Source organism: Hemibagrus wyckioides, linkage group LG12 (genome assembly GCF_019097595.1).
Source record: "Hemibagrus wyckioides isolate EC202008001 linkage group LG12, SWU_Hwy_1.0, whole genome shotgun sequence".
NCBI classification, from domain to species: domain Eukaryota; kingdom Metazoa; phylum Chordata; class Actinopteri; order Siluriformes; family Bagridae; genus Hemibagrus; species Hemibagrus wyckioides.
In genome coordinates, this window is record NC_080721.1 from 3,040,426 (window position 1) to 3,054,904 (window position 14,479).

General features: G+C 41.5%; 1 non-coding gene across 1 annotated transcript; it reads right to left on the reverse strand.

Moving 5' to 3' along the window:
* Window positions 1-4,378: 4,378 nt before the first annotated feature.
* trnae-cuc (transfer RNA glutamic acid (anticodon CUC)) lies at window positions 4,379-4,450 on the reverse strand. The gene has a single exon. It is a non-coding gene; the product is annotated as a tRNA-Glu (tRNA).
* Window positions 4,451-14,479: the final 10,029 nt, after the last annotated feature.

The following is a 14,479-nucleotide window of genomic DNA, read 5'->3' on the forward strand; positions in this document are numbered from 1 at the left end:
TCATCTGCCATGTTCTTCTTGCCACCCAACTAACTGCCCTTGCTGCATGCATATGCCTTTAACCCTCAATTGCTCATTTGTATAAATGTAATACCCTTTTGTGTTTGTAATTTGCTCTGGATAAGGTTTACAGTCTTCTCTTCCTCTCTCTGTTTCTATCACTTTTGTCTGTGTCCTCACTCACACTCAAATACAGTTTCTCAATCTTACTGACTGAGCAAGATTTTCTTTGTAGGAAATGATGGTCTGTGTTGGAGTTAGGGTCATGTTACCCTGGTCATCGGTAACAACACTGTCTTCTGTCAGTAGATAGTAGCCATTTGCAAGTAGGTGTGGACTTCGACGGCAGACATGCAGTAGGCCTGTTTCTGGATTGGTGGAGAAGCACTCATAAGAAGCATCAGAGAGGAAAGATGAGTCAAAACTGAGGAAGAGAAAAAAACAAACAAACAAACACTAAAGCTTATACACAGACATGCAGATATGCTCCTAATATGTTTTGTGACTAATGTGCACTAATAAAACCAAACCCATCATTAATCTCAAATAATTAAAAATGTTTGTAAAATTATCTTTCAACTGTGTAAAAACAATCGTCTTACTTTTATTAACTTTTTATTAACAACAAAAGTCAGCAATCTGTGTACATAATGCCCCACAGCTGACATTCTATGTCAAAGGAAAACATTGCTGGGTGACAGATATGGACACAGCTGCAAGTAAGCAAAATATTTATTTATAAAACTTGCATAAATGTTACAAAAACAAGATCAGACAATGGTCATGTGTCGTACCATCAGCAACGAGCAAAAACTATAAACAAGATCATAACTATGTGGTAGTGGAAAATTTGGTAATTACTGGTAAAAGTACATAGAACATTTACTGTACAATGACTGATTGGTGTGAGAGCCCTTATATACTGTGTGTGTTTGTGTGTGTGTGTGTGTGTGTGTGTGTGTGTGTTTGTGGGGTGTTGTAATCCATGGTGGCCATGTCTGTGGGCCATGTTGAATTCTGGGTATTGTAGCTGGATGCTGTTAACACCTTTGACAGAACAAATACAAGATTGCTGCCAACTGTGTTTCAAATAAGTATTATGGATACTTATGCTTATGGTTTAGCTTTAAATTTGTTTATATTTTTACCAATAATAACTAACTGGACAATTACCTGAATAAGCAGTGGTACATATGTTTCTAATAAAGTGGCTGCTGAGTGTATATATTATATATTAGATTTACATTTACATTTCTGGCATTTGGCAGATGCTCTTTTGAAGATAGTCAGAGACTCTGCTGTATGGACATCTAGGGGAAGTTCAATCCACCACCTCGGTGCCAGAACAGAGAAGAGTCTAGATGAATGCCTACCTTTTGCCCTGAGAGATGGTGGGACCAGTCGGGCAGTGCTAGTGGATCGGAGGGAGCGGGGTGCAGTGCGAGGAGTAATAAGATCTTTGAGGTAAGATGGTGCTGGTCCATTCTTGGCTTTGTAGGCAAGCATCAGTGATTTGTATCTGATGCGTGCAGCTACTGGAAGCCAGTGGTGGGAACGCAGCAGTGGGGTGGTGTGGGAGAACTTAGGCAGGTTGAAAACAAGCCGTGCAGCTGCATTTTGGATCATTTGCAGTGGATGAATTGCATTCAGAGGAAGACCTGCCAGTAAAGAGTTGCAGTAGTCCAGTCTTGAAATAACCAGACTGAACAAGCCCTTGAGTGGCCTGTGTGGGTAGGAATGGTCAAATCCTTCTAATGTTGTACAGAAGGAACCGGCATGAGCGTGTCACATTGGCAACATTGGAGGAAAAGGACAGTTGATTGTCCATGGTTACCCCAAGGTTGTGAGCAGTGGCTGAAGGGGAGATCATTGAGTTGTTCAGAGATAATGCAAGATCCTGGGCTGGGGATGAGTCACCTGGGATGACCAGCAGTTCAGTTTTGCTGGGATTAAGTTTCAGCTGATGAGCTGTCATCCAAGATGAAATGTCCGCCAGACACGCTGAGATTCGAGCAGAAGCTGTGGTATCTGGGGGAGGGAAGGAGAAGATAAGTTGGGTGTCATCAGCATAGCAGTGGTATGAAACGCCATGTGAGGATATAACTTTGCCAAGAGTGTGGGTGTAGAGGGAGAAAAGGAGAGGACCAAGTACTAAGCCTTGTGGGACATCAGTAGAGAGTCTGCGTGGGGCAGATGTCAGTCCCTTCCATGTTACCTGATAGGAGCGATCATCGAGGTAGGAAGCAAACCATTCCCATGCTGTTCCACAAATTCCAAAACTCTTGAGGGTGGACAAGAAAGTCTTGTGGTTAACTGTGTCAAATGCTGCAGAAAGGTGGAGGAGGAGGAGGACCGATGACAGCTTGGCTGATCTAGCAGCATGTAGTTTCTCAGTGACCACCAAAAGGGCAGTCTCTGTGGAATGTGCTGCTTTGAAGCCAGACTGGTTGGGATCGTGGAGGTTATTCTGCAAGAGATAGTCAGACCGCTGATTATAAACAATTCGTTTGAGAATTTTTGAAAGAATGGAGAGAAGTGATACCGGTCTGTAGTTGTTGATGTCAGAGGGATCCAAAGAAGGTTTCTTCAGTACAGGAATAACCCTTGCTTGCTTAAAGGCAGTTGGTACCTGTCCTGATGTTATGCATCCATTGATGACTGTGGTGATGAAGGGCAGGAGGTCAGATGAGATGGTCTGGAGCATAGTGGAAGGGATTGGATCTAGTGGGCAGGTGGTTGGATTGCAGGAGTGAATGATCTGCAAAACCTCTTCTGCTGCTATGGTTGAGAGATGCTTCAGTGAAGGAGTGGCTGAGTCCTGGCTGTGTAAAGAAGATGAAGTTGGGGTGGATGTGAAGGTCTGGCAGATATATATTATTATTATATTATTATAAATAAATTATTATTATATTATTATAAATAGGCCCAATCCTGTTGGACATGACAATGCCCCTGTGCACCAACATTTTGGAAACATTTACTAAGGGTACATTTTTTGATTGTGTTTGTCTCCTGCAATGGTGTGTTGCTAATGTGTTGAATGTATACATTTGTATAAGCACATCAATGAGTTTTGCTGCTGTCCCACCCAAATTTTCCCTCATGCATCAATAAAGTCCATCCACCCATCTATTCCATGCCACAAAATGATTGTGCATTCCTGTATCTGATCACATACCCATTTCTGTGCTTAGCATATATAATAGGAGCTATTGCTCATTTTTGGGCAGGAGATCTTAACTGGTATGTCTTTCTTCACTATAAGTAATGGACAAATACGTTTATATTAAAGACTGATTTTTTTTTTTTATGTTTTCCATATCTACAGAATGTTGACTTCATCACTGATAAACTGGTATCTTGGTAAAGCAACAAACAGAAGAAACACCATCATACAGACCCAAGGGAAGTTAACAACAACTACAGTATTGAAAACATTGTTTGTGCTACTAAAGTTGATGCTTAACTGAGATCCTTAGCGTCATCGCTGCAACATGGACCATCCAACACAGACACAATCCTGGTTAGGGATTGATGTGGATTTGGGATTTGCACTCTTCTTCCTGTTCCTCCTCTGCCTCTTCTTGGTCATTACAGTTGTCCGCTCTGCCCAAACAGTGATTGACCCTTATGGCTCCATTCCCACCTCCACCTATCAGGAGGAGCAAATCAATAACTGACGGTTGCTTTGGCCCATCCCACGTGGTGAATACACTACAGGTGTTGGGCCTGACCTTTTGTAAAAAACATACATGCAAATTTGAAAGGGTTTTGTTGATGGAGATCATGGTGCAAATTCTGCAAGAAAGATCAGGTCTAGACGAGAACAGGTATGTCTGTCCTATGGAAAAGATTTGACGTGCCTCGATGCACACAAACGTTCACATCTGACCGTTTTGACCCATCGCTTTTGAGGCGCCTGGTGGACAGAGTGAAACCCTGCACATTAGGTCCTCTCTGTATTTACTTAGTTTAAGTCCACGCACCGGCGAGGGCGCCCACGCATAGAAACCTGAGATTGCAAACAAGATTGTAAAGTCTGTCGGTGAAGAATGGTCCAACGTTGACGAGCACGTTTATAGGCCTCAGAAAATCTGGCCTAGCGCCGCTGAAACCGCTGCGCTACGTGGCTCGTAACAGACAAATTTGCCAGGGGTCCCGTTTGCCCGGTCGCGGCCCAAAGGCAGCCTTGAGCCCTCCCTTCAATAGCTCAGCTGGTAGTGCGGAGAACTGTAGGTGCTTACCAATGGACATCCTTAGGTTGCTGGTTCAAATCCGGCTCGAAGGACGGCTTTTACCAGCCTCCGGGAAGCATGCCGTTTCAGCGCGTGTGCTTCTTGCAGACGCTAGCTCTGGCCAGGAGCGAAAAAGAGCTCGCTTCCCTGACCGGGAATCGAACCCGGGCCGCGGCGGTGAGAGCGCCGAATCCTAGCCACTAGACCACCAGGGAGACACGGACACGGGTGTGGGCCTCGTGCAGCTGGGCGCAGCACCTAGGATTGGCCCCTAGTGGCGATTTACGGCAATTCCGGATGAGTTACACCTGAGGAAACAGCAGTTTAAACAAATTCGCTTTAAGATCAACAGAATGTCTGCACAGACTGTCTCAGAAGACTTAAAAGAGGTCCCACCTCTCAGCTGCAGGGTCACCAGTTTGCAGTCTGTCCAGAGTCCCCGTGCGTGTACACCCGGTGTTCTCTGGTGTCATCTCACCTCCAAAAGACACGCCAGTAGGTGGATCGGCTGAACCAAAGGCGGCCCTGAGCCCTCCCTTGAGGTGCTCAGCTGGTAGATTGGAGGACTGTAGGTGCTCTGAAGGTTTTGGCCCATCGCTTTTGAGGCACCTGGTGGACAGAGTGAAACCCTGTGCATTAGATAGATAGATAGATAGATAGATAGATAGATAGATAGATAGATAGATAGATAGATAGATAGATAGATTCAACTTAGATAGAGAGACTCTGCCTTCAGAACAGGGGACAGGGCGGCCTTAAAAACAGCAAGGGCCAAACTGTCCCGAGCCATCTTCCAGAACAGCAGAGACTCCCGGCGCATGTGGCAGGGCATTCAGGCGATCACTAACTACAGGACAACTTCACCTTCCTGTGACAGTGATGCCTCCCTTCCAGATACGCTGAAAGACTTCTACGCTCGGTTTGAGGCACAGAACAACACAACAGCGAGGAAGACCATCCCTCCTCCTAATGACCCAGTGCTCTGTCTCACCACGGTTGACGTGAAGAGAACTCTATGCAGAGTTAACCCACGGAAGTCTGCTGGACCAGACAACATTCCTGGCAGAGTTCTCAGGGAGTGTGCAGAGCAGCTAGCAGATGTCTTCACTGACATCTTCAACATCTCGCTGAGCAGCTCCATCATCCCTACGTGCCTCAAGACAACGACCATCGTCCCTGTGCCAAAGAAGTCCACGGTTTCCTGCCTCAATGACTACCGTCCCGTTGCACTCACACCAATCATGATGAAATGCTTCAAGAGGCTCGTCACGAGGCATATCAAGTCACAGCTACCACCCTCGCTCCGTCCAGCTGGACCCCTTGCAGTTTGCGTATCGTCCTAACCGTTCCACGGAAGACGCCATCACCACAACCCTCCATCTGGCCCTCACACACCTGGACTGCAAAGACTCCTACGTTCGAATGCTGTTCATAGATTTCAGTTCAGCATTCAACACAATCATCCCTCAGCAGCTGATTAAGAAGCTGAGTCTCCTGGGCCTGAACACCTCTCTCTGCAACTTGATCCTGGATTTCCTGACTGGGAGACCTCAGTCAGTCCGGATCGGGAGCAGTATCTCCAGCACCACCACACTGAGCACTGGAGCGCCTCAGGGCTGTGTGCTCAGTCCATTGCTGTTCACTCTGCTGACTCACGACTGTGCAGCAATGCACAGCTCCAACCACATCGTCAAGTTCGCTGATGACACGACCATGGTGGGTCTCATCAGCAAGAACCACGAGTCAGCATACAGAGAGGAGGTGCAACATCTAACAGCCTGGTGCAGAGCCAACAACCTCTCCCTGAACGACGACAAGACCAAAGAGATGGTTGTTGACTTCAGGAGAGCACAGTGTGACCATTCTCCGCTGTCCATCGATGGCTCCTCTGTGGAGATCGTCAAGAGCATCAAATTCCTTGGTGTCCATCTGGCGGAGAACTTCACCTGGTCACTCAACACCAGCTCCATCACCAAGAAAGCCCAGCAGCGCCTCTACTTCCTGAGGAGGCTGAGGAAAGCCCATCTCCCTTCCCCCATCCTGACTGTGTTCTACAGAGGGACCATCGAGAGCGTCCTGAGCAGCTGCATCACTGCCTGGTTTGGGAACTGCACCGTCTCGGATCGCAAGACCCTTCAGCGGATAGTGAGGACAGCTGAGAATATCATCGGAGTCTCTCTCCCCTCTATCACAGACATTTACACCGCACGCTGCATCCGCAAAGCCAACAGCATTGTGGCTGACCCCACACACCCCTCACACACACTCTTCACCCTCCTGCCATCTGGAAAGAGGTACCGGAGCATTCGGGCCCTCACAACCAGACTGTGTAACAGTTTCTTTCCTTTTCCCAGTAGAACTGAACTGTTCTACACTCTCACACACACTCTCACTCAGGACTGAACTGTTCTACACTCTCACACACACTCTCACTCAGGACTGAACTGTTCTACACTCTCACACACACTCTCACTCAGGACTGAACTGTTCTACACTCTCTCACACACACACACACACACACTCTCACTCAGGACTGAACTGTATATTAACTCTCTGTCTCTCTCACACACAGATACACACACTCTCTCTTGACTGTGTGGACGCACACACACACACACACACATAATTTATACTGTTCATTACTTACTGCACTACCTCTACCTGTCATCCGCTGCTATAGTTATATTTATGTTTATTCTATTTGCACTACCTCAACCGCTGCTGTGTATTTTTGCACAATATTTTTGCACAATACTTTTTTTTTATTTTTTACATCATTTCACTTTATCTATTTTATTTCACTTACATTCCAGTACACGTTCATTTATTTCTTTTCAGCGCTAAGTGTCCTGTGTTCTTTTGTGTTGTCTTTATTGTATTTATTGTCTTTTTGCACTGTCTTGTCTATGCTCTGTTTGCACCTAGCTGCACACTGTGCACTTTACGTGGCTAAGACAAACTTCTGTCCTAGCTCTGTGGTGTTGTTTGTTGTTTTGTGTTGAACTTGTTGTTGTATGTTTATGTAGCATCAGGTCCTGGAGAAACGTTGTTTCATTTCACTATGTACTGCGCCAGCTATATGTGGTTGAAATGACAATAAAAGCTTCTTGAATGTCTTGAATTTGAATTCATTGTCATTGCAGAGTGCAGGTACATAGCAATGAAATGCTCTTTAGCATCTACCGGAAGTGCAAATAGTAGAAATTCTGCCAATGAACAGGTACAGATAAATATGTAAATATGTACATCGATAAATAAGGCTATGTCAGAGTGTGCATAGAGAGGTATGTGCAAGTAGTATTTACAGTAGATAAAGTGACAGGTGTAATTATAATTGTGCTAAAAATGTGTGCATTATGTACAATGTATGTACAACAGTAACAGATAATATACATATATTATATAGTATGTATAAATATAGTATATGTAAATGTATATAAATAGATAGACAAATAGATAATACTAGGTGTAATCTATGAAATGGACAATATGTACATTAATTATATTACACACTGAGAACAAATTATATTATAACAGAATGTACAACAGAATGTTTAACAGTGAAAAATATTATATTAACAGAATGTACAGAGTGGAGCAGAACTGTAACGTGGTAACTGTAGAAAGACACGAGTGTCCTAGCGGTGTAGTGTAGAGTTCAGTAGATTTATGGTTGAAGGAAAAAAACTGGCCCTAAACCTACTGGTTCTGGTGAGGATGGACCTGTATCTCCTCCTGGATGGAAGGTTGAACAGTTTGTGACTCGGGTGGGAGGAGTCTTTGATTATTTTGTGTGCTCTGCGCAGACATCTACTATGGTGAAGAGACCCAATGGCAGGTAGTTGGGTGCCGATGATGCGTTGGGCGGTTTTCACAGCCCTTTGCAATGATTTCTTTTCACACATTGTGGAGCTGCCATGCCACACTGTGATGGAGCTCGTCAAGATGCTCTCAATGATGCAGCGGTAAAAGTTGGTCAGGATCTTGGGGGATAGGTGAACTTTCTTCAGTCTCCTTAGGAAGTAAAGACACTGTTGCGCCTTCCGAACCAGAGATGAGGTCTTCAGATGCCAGGACAGATCCTCAGAGATGTGGACACCCAGGAACTTAAAGCTGGAGACACGCTCCACTTCAGACCCGTTGATGTAAATAGAGGAGTGTCTGCTGCTGTTAGATTTCCGGAAGGTCTGGAGAAAGTGCCGGCCACTCCATTTGAGGTACCCCAGCCTCCGGCAGCTGTTCCCTAATGATGCGACCTCCAGAGGTGGACAGTAAAGAAGTACATTTACTTGAGTACTCTACTTAAGTACACTTTTTGAGTATCTGTACTTTACTTGAGTATTATTTTTTCTGGATACTTTTTACTTTAACTTCACTACATTTGAAAGACAAATACTCTACTTTTACTCCACTACATTTCTGTCAAGGTCATTGAGTAGAAAGTAGTTACATTAATCATAGGATGATTTTTTTCACTCTTGTAGCATCACATGTTGTAAAGTTCAGTGGTTTTCCATAATTTTTTGAACTCAGTTGATCAATTGCTGACAAAATGGATGAAGATATGCTTTGTATATTATACACCACCAACGCATTGGTAATGATGTTAGTTAACACACAAAAACGTATGCTGTGTCCAAATTCTCATACTATGTGTCCTATATAGTATTCAAAAATAGAATTAGTATGCCCCAAATCGTAGTATACTGAAAAGAGTATTCCAAAAATTCCTGGATGGTCTACTACTTCCGGTAGAAATTCAAAGTGCAGAACAATGCACACTCTAATGGGTAATATTGCCCACAACGCATTGCACACAGGAGGGAGGAGCCTGGACAATGGTGTAAATGCATATTAAAACGGTGTAAATGAATTGTGGAAACATATATAACTCTTTGTTAAAGCAGTTTTGCTGTTGGGTGGTTGTACAGCTACAGTTGTGTAGCTGGGTTTTAAAGCAGGTTAAATTTTTTTTTTCTGACCAGTCTTCATTTACAGACCATTTGATTGAAATGTGCATGAGTGGATACACATAGATGCGTACAGGTACATCTCAAAATTTAGAATATAATGAAAAAGGTCAATATTTTTTGTCACTCAGTTCAGAAAGTGAAACCCATTTGCACATAGAGTGAAATATTTCAAGCCTTTATTTCTTGAAATTGTGATGATTATGGCTTACAGATAAGGAAAACCCCAACATTCTGTGTCTCAGAGAATTAGAATATTGTGGAAAAGTTCAATATTGGAAAGTCATGGTGTCACACCCTAATCAGCTAATTACCTCAAAACACCTGCAAAGGTTTCCTGAGCTTTTAAATGGTCTCTCAGTCTGGGTCAGTAGGCTACACAATCATGGGGAAGACTGCTGACTTGACAGTTGTCCAGAAGACAGTCAATGACACCCTCCACAAGGAGGGTAAGCCACAAAAGGTCATTGCTAAAGAAGCTGGTTGTTCACAGACTGCTGTATCCAAGCATATTCATAGGAAGTTGAGTGGAAGGAAAAAGTGTGGTAGGAAAAGGTGCACCAGCAAAAGGGATAACCGCAGCCTTGAGAGGATTGTCAGGCAAAATCCATTCAAGAATTTGGGGGAGCTTCAGACGAATACTATATATGGCCTACGAATGTCGCATTCCTCGTGTCAAGCCACTCCTGAACCAGAGACAACTTCAGAAGCGTCTTACCTGGGCTGTGGAGAAAAAGAACTGGACTGTTGCTCAGTGGTCCAAAGTCCTCATTTCAGATGAAAGTAAGTTTTGCATTTCATTTGGAAATCAATGTCCCAGAGTCTGGAGTAAGAGTGGAGAGGCACAGAATCCATGTTGCTTGAAGTCCAGTGTGAAGTGTCCACAGTCAGTGATGATTTGGGCTGCCATGTCATCTACTGGTGTTGGTCCACAGTCAATGCAGCCATCTACCAGGAAATCTTAGAGCACTTCATGCTTCCTTCTGCTGACAAGCTTTATGGAGATGCTGATTTCATTTTCCAGCAGGGCTTGGCACCTGCCCACACTGCTAAAGGTTCCATAAACTGGTTCAGTGACCATGGTGTTACTGTGCTTGATTGGCCAGCAAACTCGCCTGACCTGAACCCCATAGAGAATCTATGGGGTACTGTCAAGAGGAAGATGAGAGACACCAGACCCAACAATGCAGATGACCTGAAGGCCGCTATCAAAGCAACCTGGGCTTCCATTACACCTGAGCAGTGCCACAGGCTGATTGCCTCCATGCCATGCCGCATTGATGCAGTAATTCATGCAAAAGGAGGCCCAACCAAGTATTGAGTGCATAGAAATGAACATACTTTTCTGAAGTCTGACATTTCTGTTTGAAAGATCCTTTTTTTTATTGATCTTATGTAATATTTTAATTTTCTGAGACACAGAATTTTGGGTTTTCCTTATCTGTAAGCCATAATCATCACAATTTCAAGAAATAAAGGCTTGAAATATTTCACTCTGTGTGATGAATCTATATAATATATGGGTTTCACTTTCTGAACTGAGTGACAAAAAATATTGACCATTTTCATGATATTCTAATTTTTTGAGATGTACCTGTACTTTTTTGTTGGGGGTGGTAGGAGTGTGAAATTAAAAATGAAAATGATTATACCTGTCTTTTTTGTCAATTCAGTTGTTTAATTTCTATAGGTTTTGTAACATTCTAAAAGCTCTTAATTCCACAGATACTACAAACTGGTCAGTATATTCACTAGGATGCTACAAAAGGTACTGTAAGTATTGCATACAACAATGCAACAATAATAAAGCAATGCGTTGACATTTACTTTTGATACTTAAGTACTTTTAAAAACAAGTACTTCTGTACTTTTACTTAAGTAAAAATCTGTCTTTACAACTTTTGCTTGTAATGGAGTAATGTTTGACCAGTAGTATTTGTACTTTCACTCAAGTAAGGAAGTTGTGTACTTCGTCCACCTCTGCGGGATTATAAAGGGCAGGATGTTCAAGCCAAATAATGTTTTTTTTGTTTTGTTTTTTACTGTTTGTTCTTTAGAATGTTTTCCATTTTTAAAATTTTGTCATTTCATTATTTTTTAAACCATGTTTGATCAAACACATTTGTAAATATGTGCCCAATACTAATTATTGACTGTCACTGATTGATAATTTCATGGATATTTAAATATTATTACTTTTAAGTTTCTTATACTTTCGTAACAATGCATAATATTACCAGTCATTAATAAAATAAAGAAAATACAAGAGATCATTGTCAATGAACTTCAGTTTACATATTGATTAGTTCTCAGGAGTAATCTTGCAAAAAAAAAACAAAAAAAATAATGAATACTGTTATAAATGATTCATATATAGAAGATCATTTCCTGGGTACTTTGTGTCCTGGGTAATTTGATGTCTTGTATCTGTAAATGTCACAGTATATAACTTGGATGCATGTAAATAATGTAGAGATAACTTCATGAAATTCATGAAAAATATTGTGGGGAAAAGTAAGAAACGGGCAATGTAAGAAAAGGAACCTTAAGATCTGAATAACTGAAGGGAACACTGGTTCAATGGGAAGTACATGGAAAAATAAATCAGCTTGAGCTGAGGGCGAAAGAAAAGCCCTCTTCCCTGACCGGGAATCGAACCCATGTCGCGGGGGACAGACCTGCTCCTCACCAGAGGGTATGTATAGAAAAGACATAAAGCCATACCGTGTAATCTATAGGTTGTGTGCCAACTGACAGTGTTTTTTTTAATGTTACAGATAAGTAAATGTCCAGTGCAGGCCTGTGGACACATCACTTTTTTCAGATTCTCCTACTCAAGTTATTGAGGAGAATTTGGTATATAAATATCTCAGTATATTACATCTGAAATATCTCACCTAAACTCTTTACCCACTGCTTAAATTTTACTGTCATATATGTAGACTGTTAATGTATATTTTTTTCCTCATGTTTTAGGCATACTGGCGCAAGCTGGTGCTGTTTCCATCGAGCCCAGCACTTTTATCAAGCATGGTCCCCACACACCGAACCCACATTCGGACCCTGGACATAGACCCTGGAGCCTCAGCAACCAGCACTCCCCAGCCCAGCAGCACTCCACCCTACGTGATGGTCCATCAACCAAGCCGTGTTCCTCCAACAGCATTTCAACCACCTGTGCCACGTCAACCACGTGCATACATTAGGTGAAGGCCGACACTTGCAGAAAGTGTGGTCGTTCTAGGACATCAGCAACTGGACATAGCCAGGACAAGGCCAGAATTTATTGTCCAGTGACAGAGACGATGACAAAAGAGCAGTTGCTCAACAAAATAAAGAAAATATAGATATGTTGCATATAGCGCTTGTATTCTTACAACGTTACATGTATTTTATATTTAAATATTTGATGTTCAAATAGTATTTTTCTGTTTTGTTTATAGTTTAATATATTGCTATTTTATAATTTGTCACTTGTATTTATTATTAGGGTACATGTATTAAATAATGTATTATTTGAATTGTATTTGCACATTATTCAACTGCTGCTATACGTACTGTATTGTCTCTTTGCACTGTCTTTTGTCTTGCACTGTTAGCACCAAGTTGCACACGATGTACTTTATGAAGCTAGGACAGCTTACTTTCCGTCCTTAGTATTATAGTTTATGTTGTATGGATTTTTAAATGTATTTGTCACGGACTTCAGACCGCTGCTGTGTGTGACTTCAGCTAGAGTGAGTGAAGAGGTTTTTTAAGGACTCATCGTCTTTAAACTCTTCCTATAGCTTCAAGTCTTACTCTACAGCCACATGAACTACCTTTAAACTTTTTAACCTGTGACTTTAGCTTGTATATACTATTTGACAATGTATTGCAATAGTTTAAGCAACATATTGCTTTGCTTTTCGCAAACACACGCATTTTCTTCTGGAAATGCAACATTCTAGTTCTCTTTATTAATTGTTAATCAATATTAACATATATTGATGAATTTGTAAAAGATTTCAAAATCTTGTTACTGAAATGTGATTTTGTTTTTTCAGGGTATGGATAATTGTGCTAGAAATAAACAACGTTTTAATCATTAGGGATTTAAGCATGAGGATGATGTGATGTTATGAAGACCTCGGTGGATGCAAGTGCAGAATCCTAAAAAGGGTCAAATGAATACTTTTTTGTGTTTATTACATTAGTAACAAGTTGGTAAGTAAGTTGGGCTGTAAGAAATAGTAAACTATAAAATTGTCCCACCCTTTATAAATCAGTGCTTTATTTTCATTGTGACTTATTTGGGAGTGCAGTTTGCTAACTGAGTTACACATGCTCATGAAAATTTGTCATTTTCTGTTTCGAGCACACTGAGTGGTACATGTTCAAGGAGACTGCAACCATTGTCTATTCTGCCAACTTTGAGGAATCAGTGACTAACTATATTGCCAAGTGCATTGATTACAGGACTGTCTCCAAGACAGAAGCCATGTATGACTGCAAAGGGGTTGCAGACCGTAGACTCCTCCTTTTGAGCAGATGACAAGATCCACCACTATTTCCCAGCATGATTAGAGTTTGTACAGGGCTATAAAAGAATCACTGACTCCATTAATTCCAGTGACTCAATGAAACCAGAGTCTTTAAAAAGAATAGTTTTTACCACCACTAGTCTGCACTGCAAGCTATACATAAAACGCGTGCTTAAGCTCCGCCTCTCCAGCTCAAAAAGAAAATGCAAATGGAGAATCCCTATCAACATGCTTTAAAAATATTTTTTAATTATAATTATTTTATAATATTTTTAATTCAATTTTTTAAATGTAATAAATTTAAAAATATTATATTTTTATAGGTTTTATGCACATTATTATTAAAAAGCAATAAAATAAACTGAGTACCAAAATTAATACCTGACTTTGTGGTTTTCTCTTGGAAACAATTTGCGCCTCCCCTCTGACCTTTTTTCGCCCCAAACTTTCACATTGATTAATTCAGCAAACTTTAACAAATACACATAAATGTTTGGATTGGTGCATATTTGCATATTTTGCTCAGGCTTATGATGTTCAAATGTATCACACACATTTTTGAAAGTGTTTTGAGAAGTGATAATAATGTTCATAATGTTACAGTTAACCCCAGATTGTTACAAATGTCTGTTTTTGCAAAATTGTCTGTTTGTGATATAGATGATAACAGCTAGTGAGCATGTGAATCATTGTTTCAATCATACAGAAATATCAATCATTTTTTTCTGATACCATATTTTATTATGTCATT